The sequence below is a fragment of the Mustelus asterias genome, unplaced genomic scaffold (genome assembly GCF_964213995.1).
Source record: "Mustelus asterias unplaced genomic scaffold, sMusAst1.hap1.1 HAP1_SCAFFOLD_152, whole genome shotgun sequence".
Lineage (NCBI taxonomy): Eukaryota > Metazoa > Chordata > Chondrichthyes > Carcharhiniformes > Triakidae > Mustelus > Mustelus asterias.
In genome coordinates, this window is record NW_027590173.1 from 927,985 (window position 1) to 945,167 (window position 17,183).

Genomic DNA, 17,183 nt, shown 5'->3' on the forward strand with positions numbered 1-17,183 from the left:
AACTGAATGCTGTTACTTTTATCAGTGGCTTAATGTCGACTGGTTTAAAAATCTTACCACCCCATCAGGGGTTCCACTGACAGATATTAATGTCATGAGACGTCTGGACAGAGGGGAAAGGGACAAACTTCTCCCGCTCATGGAATGATGAAGAATAAGAGAGAACAGATTGAGCATCATGGCCAAAGGAAGGAATAGGAACACGAGGAGTGCTTAATGTGTGGAATGCACTGCCGGAGATTGTGATGGATACAGATTCAATTGAAATGTTCTAAAGGGATTAGAGTGTTATGTAAAAAGGAAAATGTTCCGGGGTACAGGGAGAAGCTGGAAATCTTTATTTTCTGTCACAACTGCTCACATCATTTCTCATTCATCATTCATCGATTATGAACTGTTCTCTCGTCGTTTCTAAACAAGGAGAAGTGCAGGAATAATTATATGAAAAGAGATTTGGTGGCCGAAGTCCTACGGCAGAGTTAAAAGAAATAACAAATATATGACGAAAAGGCGGTCAGGAAGACACAGAAATAAAATCTGTATTGAGGGAATATCCCCTCAACAGGCTGCCTTTAGATGTTCAGTACAATAAAGATTTCCAGCTTCTCCCTGTAACCCTGCACATTTTTCCTTATGATTGTAAAACACATATGCTGATACTTTGAATGGATTATTATTGACTTTAAGGAAGTTAGCAGCCAGCAGTAAACCAGTCCAGATGACACTTTGTCAAAGGGTCATCTGGACTCGACACATCAGTTCATGTCACTCCCTACAGATGCTGCCGGACCTGCAGAGATTTTCCAGCATTTTCTCTTTTGGTTTCAGATGACAGCATCCACAGTAATTTGTTGTTGTTTTAGAGTTGTACTGTTGCACCTCATTTGGAGTTGTTGGTCTGAGAAACCTCACTAATGAAATGGATTAGATGCTTTGGAACTGTTTTCCTTTTACTTTTCATTGTCTCTCTGTAATCTTCCTACCAGAATGAATCACTTCACAATTCTCAGCTTTGAATTTCATCTGTAACTTATCCCTGTCCTTTTTGAACTTTTACACCATCCTCCTCACAGGTCACAATGTTTCCACGTTTCAAGTTATCTACAAATTCTGAAATTGTGCCCCGTGCACCATTACCTCGGTCACTAACACATCCTGGTGCATGTTCACAGTATCTGCAGCTTTTGTGCATATCAACGTGATCAACTGCAGTTTGATGCTTATAGCAGAAAAGAGGAACCAATGCAAATGTCCGCATATTCCACGTAAATGTTGCAGAATTGTAGTTAACTGGTTTGGTTACCATTGTTAATAGGAAATAGCAGAGAATGATTTCAATCCAGCTACTTCTGAGTTATGGGCCCAGCACACTTCCGCTGCACCACTCTGGTCCAGTAAATTCAGCCCCACCTGCTGCCTATCAATGTAGCCAATCAGATATTGTCTTCGACATTGTTGTTTAACACCAGCACCAGTGTCAGGAGGCTCAGTCTGGCCACACATTTCCACTGCACAACACCAAGAATACAATGGACAGAGAAATATACGCACAGAAGCAGCAAAATCTACTGTTTCTACGCGTGTAACGACAGAGAAATGTGCCGGGAAACCGGCAAGATACGGAAATGATCACTGATGTTATAAAGGAGTTTTCTAGTGTAAATATGTTTATAATTATATATTTCCTGCTGAGTAACGGTGCTCTCTGCTGTTCAAAGATATTCACTGTTGTTGTGCAAAGTGTTTCACTGTTTATTAATATACTTCCTGCTGTGCTCTGTAATATAGAGGTTTCCAGCATGGAAACAGGCTCATCGGCCCAATTTGTCCATGCCGCCCAGTGTTTTGCCACCGAGCTATTCCCAATTGCCCGTGTTTGCCCCATATCCCTCCAGACCATCTTACCCATGCAACTGTCTCAATTGTTGTGGACAGTTGTTTTCTACTGTTGTGCAAAATGCTTCCCAGTTGTTGTCAATGTGTTTTCGGCTGTGTAAGTGTTCTGTTAATATGTCTGCTGCTCTACAAACGTGTTCCCTGTTGTGTGAGAAGATTCTCCGTGAAGGTGTTTCTGTCAGTAAATTGTTGCATATTGTGTTAAGATGTTCCCGGTTCTTGTTTAAAACTCTGGTTGCACATAAAAAGAGGTTTACTGCAGATCGAGGTTTTTCGGGGAAAAGAGAATCCGATAAAAATGCTTGTCTCGATACTCGACGTAAAGTCACAAAATGCTTCATGGTTGCTGCCAAGTTGTTTCATTCCCAGTGCTATTAGGAATATTAGAGGATGGTTTCGATCCACCGACCTCTGGGTTATGGACCAAGCACGCATCCGATGCGCCACTCTGCTACGGTACGCATCACTTCTGCTGCCTATCAATTGCAGCCAGGCAGATTTTCGCCCCTGTATCGTTTAACACGAGCACCGCTGTCAGGAAGCTCAGCCACTGCATCACACTGAGAATACAGCAGACAGAAAAAAACAATCAAGAGCAGTTAAAGAGATTGTCTGGACATGTGTAACGACAGGCAAAGGTGCGAGGAAACCGGCAAGACACGGAATTGCAGAATCGATCACTGATATTGAAAGGAATTTTCTGTTGGAAGTGCAAGTTTGCAAATATATTTCCTTTTGTGTAACTGAGCTCTGCCTGTTGTTGAGAGATGTTTTCTGCTGTTGTGTAAAATGCTTCCCTGATGCTGTAAATGTCTTTCCGTCTGTGAAAATACGATCCACCTTGTGTATTATTTATTAAATGTTCTGTTAATAAATGTCCTGCACTGTAAACGTGTTCCTTGTTGTGTCAAAATATTCTCCGTGAAAATGTTTTCTGTTCGGCAGAAAGTTAATTATCTGGTCTCATGATGCTCCATATTAGGTTAAAATGTTGCATGTTGTGCTAACATGTTCCCTGTTCTTGAGAAACTCTGGTTAAACTGCAATTGGATAACGATCGCCATATTTCGACTGTCTTTTACCCTCTGTTAGTGAATGTGACTGGGGATTCATATTGTATCCAACACATGCATGTGAGTGAGATTTGTTCTGTATCTGTCCGTCTCCGGTTGTTGTTGCGAGTTTTTATTTGTTTTATTCATTTCGAGAGGTGGGCATCACTGACGAGGCCAGCATTCATTGCCAATCCCGAACTGACCTTAAGAAGGTGATGGTTTGCTGCTTTCCTGAACTGCTGCAGTTGCTGGGATGTCGGTCCAGCCACAGTGCTGTTAGCCTAACAGTCTTTCAGGATTTGCTACTGAGACAGTGAAGGAGCCGTGACGTATTTCCAAGTCAGGTCGGTGAGTGGTTTGGGGGGAGCTTGCAGCGCTGGTGCTGCCATGTATCTGCTGCCGCTGTTCTTCGAGATTGTAGAGGTGGTGGGTTTGTGGGTGCAGTCTAATAAGAATAGATGAAAAAATATTGCTCCCATTGCCAGAGAAGATCAGGATGGATTTTAATGCGCTGAGTGTTTAGGACCTGGAATGCACTGCCTGAGAGTGTGGCAGAGGCAGCATCAAATCAGAGCTCTCAAAGAGGAATGGGTTCAGCACCTGAAGTCAATGTATTTGCAGGGATATGAGAAAAGGACTGGGAAAGGGATGCGCTGAGTTGTTCTTGTACAGACCAGCACACAGACAAAGGGCCGAATGGTCTCCCTCTCTTTGTTGTATCCATTCTAAGATTCTAGATGTATGAGTGTTGGACTCATTCTGTATCGCTCTGTCTCTGGCGCGACGTATCTGCGTGATATTCATGATAAATCTATCTGAGAGACTTTGCAAATCTGTACACATTCTACCTGGAAGGTACATAATTGAAACCGGGCCTTTTGTTCTAATTAGCACATGATTCCACACGATCCTCTACTCAAAATCTTCAATGTAACATCATCTGCTTATCTCTGAAATTCATTCTCCATCGTCGCATAACCTAGATTTACCTTCAGTACATCTGTGCTAGTCGACTCAGCTGCCCCAGGTAATAACAAATTGCAAGTTATACTGACGACATGGGAAAGTACATTAATATTGAATTTTCTATTGGGATTTAACGCTGACATCTAATCATTAATTCTTATTTGATCTGTCCCTGCAACAGCGACAGTGATGTGATTATTTTTCCGCACAATTGCAGTTCTGTATTGCGGCCAGTAGAGGTCAGCATACTCTGGCAGACTGAACTTTAGACATCAGAGAGAGAGACAGAACAGACAAGAATTGTACACATTATATTGAACTGAGACGGAGGAATTTCGAAATACTAAATTTGTTTGCCATATCAATTCGAAATCTACAAGTACGCTGCGTTCATCATTTAAATACCGATAAATCAGCAAGGCTATGCTGTTTAAGTGAAGGTATTTGTACCGGTCTGTATTTTCTTTTGAACCAAGTGGCATTTTGAATCACTGTTGTTTAGCAGAGTTAGAATTTCATTATGCAACAATTTAATTATTGGTACAAACCTATTAAAGCATATATTACACAAAGTTTTACCTATTTCTCATTGGGGATGGTATATAGAGAGAAACCTACTTTTCTTCATATATATCACTGACAAATACCTGTGCAAGAGTTTTAACAACACCAGGTTAAAGTCCAACAGGTTTATTTGGTCGTAAATGCCATTAGCTTTCGGAGCGCTGCTCCTTCGTCAGATGGAGTGGAAATCTGCTCTTTTCCACTGTGTTTACCCCAGTCCAACGCCGGCATCTCCACATCATGACTAAGTTTCAAACTCAAAATTTGCCAGTGGTGCGAAACTTGAAAATATTATGAACTTTAGTGAGAAGGATATTGATAATCTTCAAGAAGATACAGACCTGCTGGTGGAATGGACAGACACGTGACAGATGCAATTTAATTAATGTAAGAAAGTGTGAAGTGTTATATTTTGGTCCGAAGATCGAGGAGAGGTGAGATAAAATAAAGTGTATGCCTTTAGTGTTCCTCGTCCCTTGGCACCTTCACCATGCCAAGATGCCACCGTCTATTCACCCTTCACAGAACCAATTGAATATCCAGCCTGAAGTCTGCATTTCACCGTCCACTTGTGCAGTGATCATTAAACATTTAGCACTCCCACGTTCCGATGTACTTTCACTCTGCAACGACTCATTGCTCCGTCTGATAACTCAGTCAACGTTGCACCTTCTCTTTGTGCACTGCCCATGGTCGGCTTATCCTGTCCAGTCCCCATTGTGTTTCACTCTGCTCAGTTACGCTGTCCAGATTGCACCAACCTTTCTATTCTGCATAAATAATAAATGAATAAATGGAACCATCCCTTGATTAATAACTCTCTCATTTCAATGTTTAGCGTTTGAGTTTAATGAAGCGCTGTGTGTGATTCCCGCCTCTATGCTTCTGTACAAATTTTGTCAAATAACGTTATCTAATTATATCTTCAATTCTCCTTCTCATTGAAAAAGAACTGAGCGGGTGATGGATAATGTTTCAATAGTGGCGTTAAAAAGATAGAGAATGGATTTACAAATTTAAAATCCAAGGGTGACATCAATGCCTGAAGTAGTTTTCAGGCTGTGGCGACAAAAATAACAATGCACATTATCAATTTGAATTGTTCAAAATCATAGAATGGAGCATCCATTGTGGATGAATGGAAACTTTAAACTGTGTAGCTGTGTTGTGCTTCAAAATCTTGTTTTAAAGAAATCTCCATTAATCATAAGTGTTGCCTCACCTGCTGAGCATTTGCAGCATTTTCTGTTTTTGCTTCGGATTTCCAACTTCCCGCTTTGCGTTGTGTTCTGTGTAGATATTTTACTGCAATTGATCCGCTCTGTGATAGATGGAGCAGAATGTGTCGCCCAACTATGAAGCCTGCCAGATTACACTCCAGGCTGTTGAAGAGAATGAGGAGGAGAGGTAGGGAGGATCATTCCGTGATGGACAGATTTCCTGTATAAAAGAGATAAAGGTCTGTATTTCCACAGTTGTTGTAACAGACATAAGATGTCCCAACATGACTTGCAATCAGCGACGTTCCTCCTAACTGTTACCGACGTTTTAAATACGAGATTTGTGAACTTATCAGTAGTTTCTACATTGTCAAGAATCCACATATGGACCTGTAAATTAATCTGTTGGCACGTAGCTCTGTGGCGCAAGGGATAGCGCGTTGGACTTCTAAATAAGGGCAAGTTAGCCATTCAAAGGTTGTGGGTTCGAGTCCCACCAGAGTCGGATTTGGGATCAGATTAGTAGCAAACGGTTTGCTCCTTCTTTGATGTGATTCAGTTTCGGCACCGACATTTTCTGCTCTGCCACCTTTCCGTGCTGTTCCTGTTCACTCGGCTCCCAGGAAAACCACTGACTCGAGAAGAAAACGCAAACCCCAGTGGCTTTCTTAAAGTGTGATACAACATTCGCTGGTTGCTTAAGAAGGAGTACCATAATTTTCAATCAGATATTTCGTTTCTTTTGGAAGATAAACAAGATAAAAAAATTCACACGCAGTAACAACTTATAAATAACTACAATCAATAAATAAATATCAGTGCCCTGCAGCGTGGTGGTGTTATCTTGATGTGTCTGCTGCGCTTGCCCTGCTCGGCTGTCGTGGCCGTGGGTTTGGAAGGTGCTGGCAAAGGAGTCTTGCTGTGTTGCTGCAGTTCATCTTGTAGGTGGGGCACACTGCTGCCATTGTGTGTCGGTAGTTGGAGGGAGTGAACGTTTATGCATACGAAGCGAATGAAGTGGGATGCTTTGTGCTGGATAGTGCCAAACGTCTGGAGTGCTGTTCAAGTTTCATTCACCCAGGAAACCAGGTGATCCGGTTTCCTCCCAAAAGATGAGCAGGTTGGTGGATTGGCTATGCTAGATTACCCCTTGGTCCCCAAGGTGTTTGTATAGGCAGATTAGTGTGGTGCATGCGTGGCGCCGCGGGGAAAGGTCCTGGGTGCGATTCTCTGTCGGAGAGTCGGTACAGACTCGATGAGCAGAATGGTCTCCTTCAGCACTGTCGCGATTGTATGATTCTAAGGTCATTTGGCTGTGTTAGAAATTCTCTGTGGGGAAAAAAATGGAAAGCTGTGTTTGTAGAACTTACACCATTGGGTTTATTGCAAAGTAAATGTTTTTTTTATTGCAACATGATGAAAATACTTGGATTTTGTGAATAAACAGTCGGGATATTCGTGGGGAGTCTCGAAATATGCTTTTGTTTCATGTTTGTAGACCATCCACTGTGAAGGGAAGATAATATTGCCGAGGAAGAAAACGGCATTGTGACTTGCACAATTGCAAATATCACGTGAAAGAAATCCAGGCTTAACTGGGATTTGAAGGCCAGACCACCTGTGTACGAGAAACGCGCTTTAAACAACTAAACCACACAGGCTCTCTGTAAGGTCAAATGCTGGAAAAACCTTCTCGATCTTGTGGTATTTGTGAAAAATAGTGATACTAACAGTGCATATGCACACTGATTTGAAACCAGGATATGCCTGCTACTACGCAGGCGCTTTAACCAACTTTGCCACAGAGCCTGACATTGCTACCCGTGGTACAGCGGAATGCTGGAAATATGTTCCAGATCTGGTGGTATTTGTGAAAAAAGAGATACGACCAGTACTGGAAAGTATCCGGGAAAATAGAGATAGTTCACATTTCAGATGCAGACCTTACACGGGAACGGCCGTTTCTCTCTCCACAGATGCGATGTGACCTCGGATAGATTATTAAAAGAAAAATAATTGAATCCTACAGTGGCCCATCGAAACTGCACAGATTTCCCTGCAAACCTTTCAAATCTGCCTTTCCCCGACAGTGAACAAGCACATCAGCGGGAATCGCACACATGACTCAGTGAAACTCTTCCGCTAAACATTGAGCGGTTTATCGTGAGCTGGTTCTATTTACTGTTTTCAGAAACACATCTGGTATAAAAGTAGCCGTGTTCGGGGTGTGATTCATGCACACAGTTTTCTGCTCTGAAGGCAGACAGGCCCCTTCTGTGGCGCGAGATGACTTTCATTAAATACTTCATTCATACGAGATATGTTTGTCGCTGACCCGGGAAGAATATATTCTCCAAATTAATTACCTTTGAGTAATTGGCGATGCATTCATTCTGGAGCCACTGCAGTTCATGTTGTGCGTGTGCGCACACACTGCTGTTCGGGAGGGATTTCTCGGATTGTGAACCATCGGAACGGCAATATGTTGCCAAGTCAGGATGATGTGCGTCTCGGAGTGGAACTTCGAGGTCGTCGTTGTTTCTCTGCATCTGCTGGCCTTGTGTTGCAAGGTGAGAGATTTCCCTGGGTTCGGATGGTGCCTCGCGAAGAAACAAATCGTGAACGCAGCGCCTTAGACCGCCCGGCCACCCAGACTACGTAGGCCAAAGTGTAAAATCTCTGCACAAATCGATTTGAATTCCATCTTTATTGTTATGACATTTAAAACTCTGTCTCCCCATTGACTGATTGAGGTTAAACTGATCACTTATTTTAAGGTTCACGGACCAAGGTGAAGGTAAGACTCAGAGTTCCACAGGTTTAAGGGCTGAATAGTCCAGCACCATTCCATATTCTTCATACAAATGAGAAACTCGAGCTGGCAATCGATTCAAATCAGGACACTAGCTTTGGGTGGAGGTTTGCCACCATGAAAACATGTGGTTTCAGAAGCTCCAAAACAGACGTCAGCTTCATTTGCGGCATTAGTGGCAGATTTAGCCTTTCCAGAATCGGTCGTTCCGCCATGAAAATTAGTGCCGGGCTAGGTGGAATGGTCATGTTAAATTGTCCATTAGTATCAAGAGTATTAGTGTGTTAAATACCTGGGGTTACTGGGATAGGGCCTGCATGGGATTGTTGTTGGCACAGGCTCGATGGGTCGAATGGCCTTCTGTACTGTAGATTTTCTGTGAAGTTCGGGGCCGCAATTTCACTTCTCTGAGAATATTGATGACTGTTCTCTGATTGCATTACAACTTCTAACCAGTTAATGCCTGTTTGAGAACTGGCCTTGAATAGGGCTGACATTGAAACGGTTCATATTGAATTAGTTACAGCAAATTGATTATTTAAAAGGTGTTAATACAATGCTTTTAGAGACTGTCATAGATTTGTTCAGTAATTTTATGAATCTATTTGGAGCGGGTGCAGTTGGTCAGGATATTGCTTGGCCAGCTCCGCGGCACCACTAGCTCCATTCCTGTCCGGATGTCTTGACGCAAACAGTAAATCCAATTTATTATTCACTGCTGCCATCTCTGGCTGAACGCGAGTTGTGCAACAAGGTCGCGATTCATTCAGAACCCTTTTGGATTGGAGTGAAATCACATCAACATGGTTCTTACCGACTAAAATGACTGCAAAACATGATATTAATCTAATTCCATGTTCCAGAGATCTGCTTTCTGATTGGGCGATCCTGCTCACCCCGATCTATGGAAAATGTAAAACTCCCAGAAATGCAATGTCGGCTATTGGATTCCATAATCTCTGATTTCTATGCCACTTCGTTGCTTGTTTGTTCATTCCGTAAATACAGAGGGAGTGGCAGAGTCAGGTGAGCGATGGTGGTGCAGTGGTGACTGTGCGAGCATTTGACCGAGTGCCAGTTCCGGACCATCACAGTGGTGACTCATTTAATGAGCAATCGCATTCAGAACAGAAGCGGGTCACTCCTAAAACTAAATTCACTGAATATTCTTAGTGTCAATGAGTTACGAACGGAAAATCCAGCTTCAATTTGCTTCAATGTTTCAATGCAACAACAGGCCTCAATCCATGAGTTCTCAGTCAGAAACAACAGTAAAAAAGGTAAGTTAAACAGTCCGGAAATACGATGCAAGCCAAGTTCAGTTTCCAAACTGTGCTATGGACACGCCTGGTGTGTGATGAAATCAGCAACTCAGGTAGTTCTGTAATTATATCTAATGAAAATGACGAGCCCTGAAGTAGAGCAAGTGATAGTGATATAGTGGTGAGCATAGCTCCCTTCCAAACAGTTGACCCGTGTTTGATTCCCGTCTTTTGCATTGATCATTTATTTAGAACTTTATCCACTGTCTCTTGCGTTTCAAAGCATGTGGGCACAAACAGTTCGAACGCAATATTTGCCGCTCATGAAATGAAATTGATTTAAATGTTTCAATTTTATTTTTTTCGGACGTTAAATTCGGCTTCAATTTCTATATACTGAAAAAAAATATTGAAATGAACAAAAAGTATCTCAACTAATAAATGAATTCTCAATCAAAGAACAAAGAACAAAGAACTTATGTGAGGAATAAAAGAATGACCAGGGTGAGGTTAGGGCCGGTCAAGGACAGTGGTGGGAACTTGTGTATGGAATCAGTAGAGATAGGCGAGGTGATGAATGAATACTTTTCTTCAGTGTTCACCAAGGAGAGGGGCCATGTTTTTCAGGAAGAGAAGGTGTTACAGGCTAATAGGCGGGAGGAAATAGATGTTCGGAGGGAGGATGTATTGGCAGTTTTGAATAAACTGAAGGTCGATAAGTCCCCTGGGCCTGATGAAATGTATCCTAGGATTCTTTGGGAGGCGAGGGATGAGATTGCAGAGCCTTTGGCTTTGATCTTTGGGTCCTCGCTGTCCACGGGGATGGTGCCAGAGGACTGGAGAGTGGCAAATGTTGTTCCTCTGTTTAAGAAAGGGAATAGAAATGACCCTGGTAATTATAGACCGGTTAGTCTGACTTCGGTGGTTGGTAAATTGATGGAAAAGGTCCTTAGGGATGGGATTTACGACCATTTAGAAAGATGCGGATTAATCGGGGATAGTCAGCACGGATTTGTGAAGGGTAAATCGTGCCTCACAAATTTGATAGAATTTTTTGAGGAGGTAACTAGGTGTGTTGATGAAGGTAGGGCGGTTGATGTCATATACATGGATTTTAGGAAGGCGTTTGATAAGGTCCCCCATGGTCGGCTTATGATGAAAGTAAGGAGGTGTGGGATAGAGGGAAAGTTGGCCGATTGGATAGGTAACTGGCTATCTGATCGAAGACAGAGGGTGGTGGTGGATGGAAAATTTTCAGACTGGAGGCAGGTTGCTAGCGGAGTGCCGCAGGGATCGGTGCTTGGTCCTCTGCTCTTTGTGATTTTTATTAATGACTTAGAGGAGGGGGCTGAAGGGTGGATCAGTAAATTTGCTGATGACACCAAGATTGGTGGAGTAGTGGATGAGGTGGAGGGGTGTTGTAGGCTGCAAAGAGACATAGATAGGATGCAAAGCTGGGCTGAAAAATGGCAAATGGAGTTTAACCCTGATAAATGTGAGGTGATTCATTTTGGTAGGACAAATTTAAATGTGGATTACAGGGTCAAAGGTAGGGTTCTGAAGACTGTGGAGGAACAGAGAGATCTTGGGGTCCATATCCACAGATCTCTAAAGGTTGCCACTCAAGTGGATAGAGCTGTGAAGAAGGCATATAGTGTGTTAGCTTTTATTAGTTTAAGAGCCGTGGGGTTATGCTGCAACTGTACAGGACCTTGGTGAGACCGCATTTGGAATATTGCGTGCAGTTCTGGTCACCTCACTATAAGAAGGATGTGGAAGCGCTGGAAAGAGTGCAGAGGAGATTTACCAGGATGCTGCCTGGTTTGGAGTGTCGGTCTTATGAGGAAAGGTTGAGGGAGCTGGGGCTGTTCTCTCTGGAGCGGAGTAGATTGAGGGGAGACTTAATAGAGGTTTATAAAATGATGAAGGGGATAGATCGAGTGAACGTTCAAAGACTATTTCCTCGGGTGGATGGAGCTATTACGAGGGGGCATAACTATAGGGTTCATGGTGGGAGATATAGGAAGGATATCAGAGGTAGGTTCTTCACGCAGAGAGTGGTTGGGGTGTGGAATGGACTGCCTGCAGTGATAGTGGAGTCAGACACTTTAGGAACATTTAAGCGGTTATTGGATAGGCACATGGAGCACACCAGGATGGTAGGGAGTGGGATAGCTTGATCTTGGTTTCAGATGAAGGTCGGCACAACATCGTGGGCCGAAGGGCCTGTTCTGTGCTGTACTGTTCTATGTTCTAAAAGTACAGCACAGGAAACAGGCCCTTCGGCCATCCAAGCCTGTGCCGCTCCTTGGTCCAACTAGACCAATCGTTTGTATCCCTCCATTCCCAGGCTGCTCATGTGACTATCCAGGCAAGTCTTAAACGATGTCAGCGTGCCTGCCTCCACCACCCTACTTGGCAGCGCATTCCAGGCCCCCACCACCCTCTGTGTAAAAAACATCCCTCTAATATCTGAGTTACACTTCGCCCTCTCACCCTGTGCCCGTGACCCCTCGTGAACGTCACTTCTGATCTGGGAAAAAGCTTCCCACCATTCATCCTATCTATCCCCTTCATAATTTTGTACACCTCTATTATATCTCCCCTCATTCTCCGTCTTTCCAGGGAGAACAACCCCAGTTTACCCAATCTCTCCTCATAGCTAAGACCCTCCATACCAGGCAACATCCTGGTAAACCTTCTCTGAACTCTCTCTAACGCCTCCACGTCCTTCTGGTAGTGCGGCGACCAGAACTGGACGCAGTACTCCAAATGTGGCCTAACCAGCGTTCTATACAGCTGCATCATCAGACTCCAGCTTTTATACTCTATACCCCGTCCTATAAAGGCAAGCATACCATATGCCTTCTTCACCACCTTCTCCACCTGTGTTGCCACCTTCAAGGATTTGTGGACTTGCACACCTAGGTCCCTCTGTATTTCTATACTCCCGATGACTCTGCCATTTATTGCATAACTCATCCCTACATTATTTCTTCCAAAATGCATCACTTCGCATTTATCCGGACTAAACTCCATCTGCCACCTCTCTGCCCAATTTTCCAGCCTATCGACATCCTGCTGTATTGCCCGACAATGCTCTTCGCTATCCGCAAGTCCAGCCATCTTCGTGTCATCCGCAAACTTGCTGATTACACCATTTACACCTTCTTCCAAATCATTTATATATGTCACAAATAGCAGAGGTCCCAGTACAGAGCCCTGCGGAACACCACTGGTCACCGACCTCCAGCCGGAAAAAGATCCTTCGACCACTACCCTCTGTCTCCTATGGCCAAGCCAGTTCTCCACCCATCTAGACACTTCTCCTTGTATCCCATGAGCCTTAACCTTCTTAACCAACCTGCCATGTGAGACTTTCAAAGAAAAAGATACCAAAAAGAGGGAGACGAACAGATTTCAGCTCACACACTGCTCTGCATAATCTAGCTGCCTATTGAAGTTACTACAAATATTTCTGAGGTGGGTAAATCATTCTAACAGACAAACCTCTGTCGTGGCCGAGCAGTTAAGGTGTTGATCTCGACACCCAGTATGGATTCCACGCGCAGGGCAGAAACATGTTCGCAGCGGTTCCCTTTGAAATGTTTAATTAGTTCTTCCAGGGTAGCCCATGAGAATGAATCGTAATTTTCAGTGGTCTTTTTTCTATAAAGATCTGGATCTGTGCTGTGGGCCGGGAGCAGGAAGTTGGTATTGCAATGGGCACCAGTGTGTTCTCACCTAGCATCTACAAGATGGGCCGAATGGCTTCTGTGCTGTAAATTCCATGAGAAAAATCATGGCGTGAGAGGAAAGAAACATAGCAGCAAAAGAGCAAAACGTGGTCTCATGTCAGAGTAAGATTCTTATGTAATGGCACATAAAACAGAAGAAAAGCAAGTCACCAGAATACGTTGAATGAATGAGAATTTCAAAATGCTGCTTCGATTATATGACATCGTGTTCATTCAAACAAATTGCAACAAGCTGGGCGTCCGGTATTCCTAGTGAGAACAGTTTGTGAATGGAAGGAGCAGGTGAAACGTAGGGAGGAATAGTCATTGGAACGTTAGTGAAAGAGGTTTTTGAGAACAATAAGACATCAGTGGAAATTCCAAGTTAGAATTGATTTCAAAATTTCTGGATTAAGTGGCCACTTTGCCAAGGATTCTAAACACGAGCGATAAATTGGTGGAATATATTCAGAGATTAGAGAATTTTGCAAACAAATCGATGTTTCTTTTAAAAATCGTCCAATAATTGGGGCCAGCACTAATATTTGCGGACGTGGAGTGAATTCTACCATGGCAGCTGGTGAAATTTAAATTCACTGATTTGATCAATCTGGAATTGAAAAACTGGTTTCAGTAATGGCCGCCTTGAAACTACCGTCGATTGTTATAAAACTTCATCTGGTTCACCAGTGCACTTTAGATAAAGAAGTCTGCCCGCCTTGCCTGGTCTGGCGTACATCTGTCTCCAGACACAGAGCAATGTGGGTGACTCTTACTTGCCCTCTGAAATGGCCGAGTAAGCCACTCTTAGTTGAAGGGCAATTAGGGAAAGGCAACAAATGTTGGTCCTGCAGGTGACATCCATAGCCCATAAAAAGTAGTGTCATTGAGAACAAAGGAAAGACCTGGTAAAGTTTCGACTGCTTGCATCTTTCTTTTCTTATAATGACAAGGCTGAGGGGTGGCCTGATGCTGGGCTTTAAATTAGTGGAAGATTTTGAAAAAAATCATTTCGATAAAATGGACCAGAGAAGGGCAGAGAATAATGTATCTTACCCTCTCATACGTGTCGTTGATAGTTGGTATATACCTGGACTGCGTGAGGACGGATAATGGAACACATCACACCAACAATTCTGATCTATTTCCCTATTCGCTCAACAGATGATCTGCTCGCACTCGTGTTGATGTGGAAGTGCCGGCGTTGAAAAGGTGGACACAATAAGAATTCTCACAACACCAGGTTAAAGCTGGAATCACGAGCTTTAGGAGAGCTGCTCTTTCATCAGATGAGTTGAGGGAGGTTGACAAACACGACATCGATAGACACAAACACAATAGGACGATAATTACAGATTGGAGTGTGAACAATGGTTAGAATGCGAGACTTTTCAGGGAATCAATTCGTTAAAGACACAGAGAGCAAGGGGGGAGAGAGGGATAATCACCGGTTAAAGAGGTGTGAATTCTCTCAGATCAGGAGAGGATGAAGGATTTTTCAAATTCAGAGTGTATGGTGAGGGTTGTGTATCCTGTGGCTTGAACCCAAGATCCAGTTGAGGCTTTCCTCATGCATGTGGAACTTGCCTGTCTGTTTCTGCTCGGCGATTCTGCTTTGTCGTGTGTCCTGAAGACAACCGAAGATCGGAGGCTGAGTGCCCTTGACTGCGGAAGTGGTGCCCGATTGGAAGACAATACTGCAGCTTGGTGAGGCCGCACGCACTTTCCGATGGTCTAGTGATTAGGATTCGGCACTTTCACCGCCGTGGCCTGTGTTCGATTCCCAGTCAGGCAAGTTACTTTCCATTCCCAAAACAAAGGAACTTCTTCCCAAAAGAAATTTGGCATGTCAGCTATGACTCTCACCAACGTTTACAGATGCAACAAAGAAGCATTCTTTCTGATTCTATCACAGTTTGGTACGGATCCTGCTCTGCCGAATGCCGCAAGGAACTACAACATGTTATAAATGTAGCCCAATCCATCACGCAAAACAGCCTCCCATCAATTGACTCTGTCGACACTTATCGCTGCCTCGGCAAAACAGCCAACATAATTAAGGACCCCACGCACCTCGGACATTCTTTCTTCCACCTTCTTCAGTCGGGAAAAAAGATACCTAAGCCAGAGATCACGTACCAACCGACTCAAGAACAGCTTCTTCCCTGCTGCTGTCAGATTTCTGAATGGACTTGCCTTGCATTAAGTTGATCTTTCTCTACACCCTATCTATGACTGTAACACTACATTCTGCACTCTCTCGTTTCCTTCCCTATGAACGGAATGTTTTGTCTGTAGAGCGCACAAGAAGCAATAATTTTCACTGTATGGCTGATACATGTGACAAAAATAAATCAAATCAAATCAACTCAAATGAAACAACTGATCAGATCACATCAGACTCTGGCGAAAAGCTTGCGTTTGCGCTGCAGGGATTACGTGGTTCTATGTTGCAGACACTGCTTGGAAATCTGTTTTGTTTTCGAATCCGTGGCCGAACCATGGACAGTAGAGCTTTATTTGAGCTTCTTAAAATTATCATCGGAGACACAGAATAATTAATTACAACTTCATGAGTTCAGAATCGGGTTGGAAACTTGATTCATTTTCCAGTGGCTCACAGAGATATGCCCTGATAAGATTTTAACTGAGGCAGCTTTGAACAAATGAATCTATATCAAACAACTGATGAGACGGTAAAAGCCACAGAAATAATCTTTCCACGATTATGTGAGATTGGGGATGATAATTTCCGTTTTTGCTCAATCCGCACCTACCTCGGGCAATACAGAAGACAATAGAATTAAAGAAAAGCATCTGAGCTGTAAAGCACTTTGGAAGTTCCAGCGGGTTGGAGAAAAAAACGTTTTTATAGACAAGATAAAAGCAAAATACTTCCGATCCTGGAATCTGAAACAACAAATGAAAATGCTCTAACATCTCAGCATGTCTGACAGCATCTGTGGAGAGAGACCAGCTGAGATTGTCCAGCAGGTTCAGGTTTCAAGACACGCCGTCTTTCCTCCAGAATTAATAAGAACATGCAGTTTGAAATGAACGGCAAACGCGCCTTTCTGTCTCCACCTGATTCTTGTTTTTTTCATGCATCCATCTCATTCTCTTTCCTGGTAATCCAAAAGTCGGTTGGTTAAAACCGCTGTTTGCTGCATTAAATGGTCCTCCGAATTGCGGAAAAGAACTGATCTCGTCAGAACTCAGTTGTCGCTCTGAAAGTGTAAGTGGCAAGTGTACAATGTGCAAATCCTCATATCCTCGTTAGTATAGTGGTTAGTATCCCCGCCTGTCACGCGGGAGACCGGGGTTCAATTCCCCGACGAGGAGCTTATCACATTTCTGTTATGTCAAGTTGTTGTTGAACAACCTGTGTTGCTCTCTGGCTTTGAAAATATAAAATAAAGACTGTCAAGAAAAGAAGCACTCAAAAATGCAAATCCTTACATTTTTACGGACACGTTTCGTGACCTGAGATCAACGTTCGTTCAATTCATCGGCATTTTGGCTCACATTTGATCTGGCGATGCCAATGTTTGGGTGGGGTCCTTGAAGGTGGCAGATCATCTTGAGAGAGCAGTTAATGAAGCAAATATTTTCCTAAGTTGTCTGAATAGTCGATTGGATACATGCGTATGGAGGTCATGTTGAGCTTTTAA

At 43.3% G+C, this 17,183-nt stretch overlaps 2 non-coding genes across 2 annotated transcripts; both read left to right on the plus strand.

Annotated features, from left to right (window-relative positions):
* The first annotated feature begins 6,115 nt into the window (after nt 1-6,115).
* Nucleotides 6,116-6,206, plus strand: trnar-ucu (transfer RNA arginine (anticodon UCU)). The gene is given in 2 exon segments: nt 6,116-6,152; nt 6,171-6,206. It is a non-coding gene; the product is annotated as a tRNA-Arg (tRNA).
* A 10,576-nt stretch (nt 6,207-16,782) lies between these two features.
* trnad-guc (transfer RNA aspartic acid (anticodon GUC)) lies at nt 16,783-16,854 on the plus strand. The gene has a single exon. It is a non-coding gene; the product is annotated as a tRNA-Asp (tRNA).
* Nucleotides 16,855-17,183: the final 329 nt, after the last annotated feature.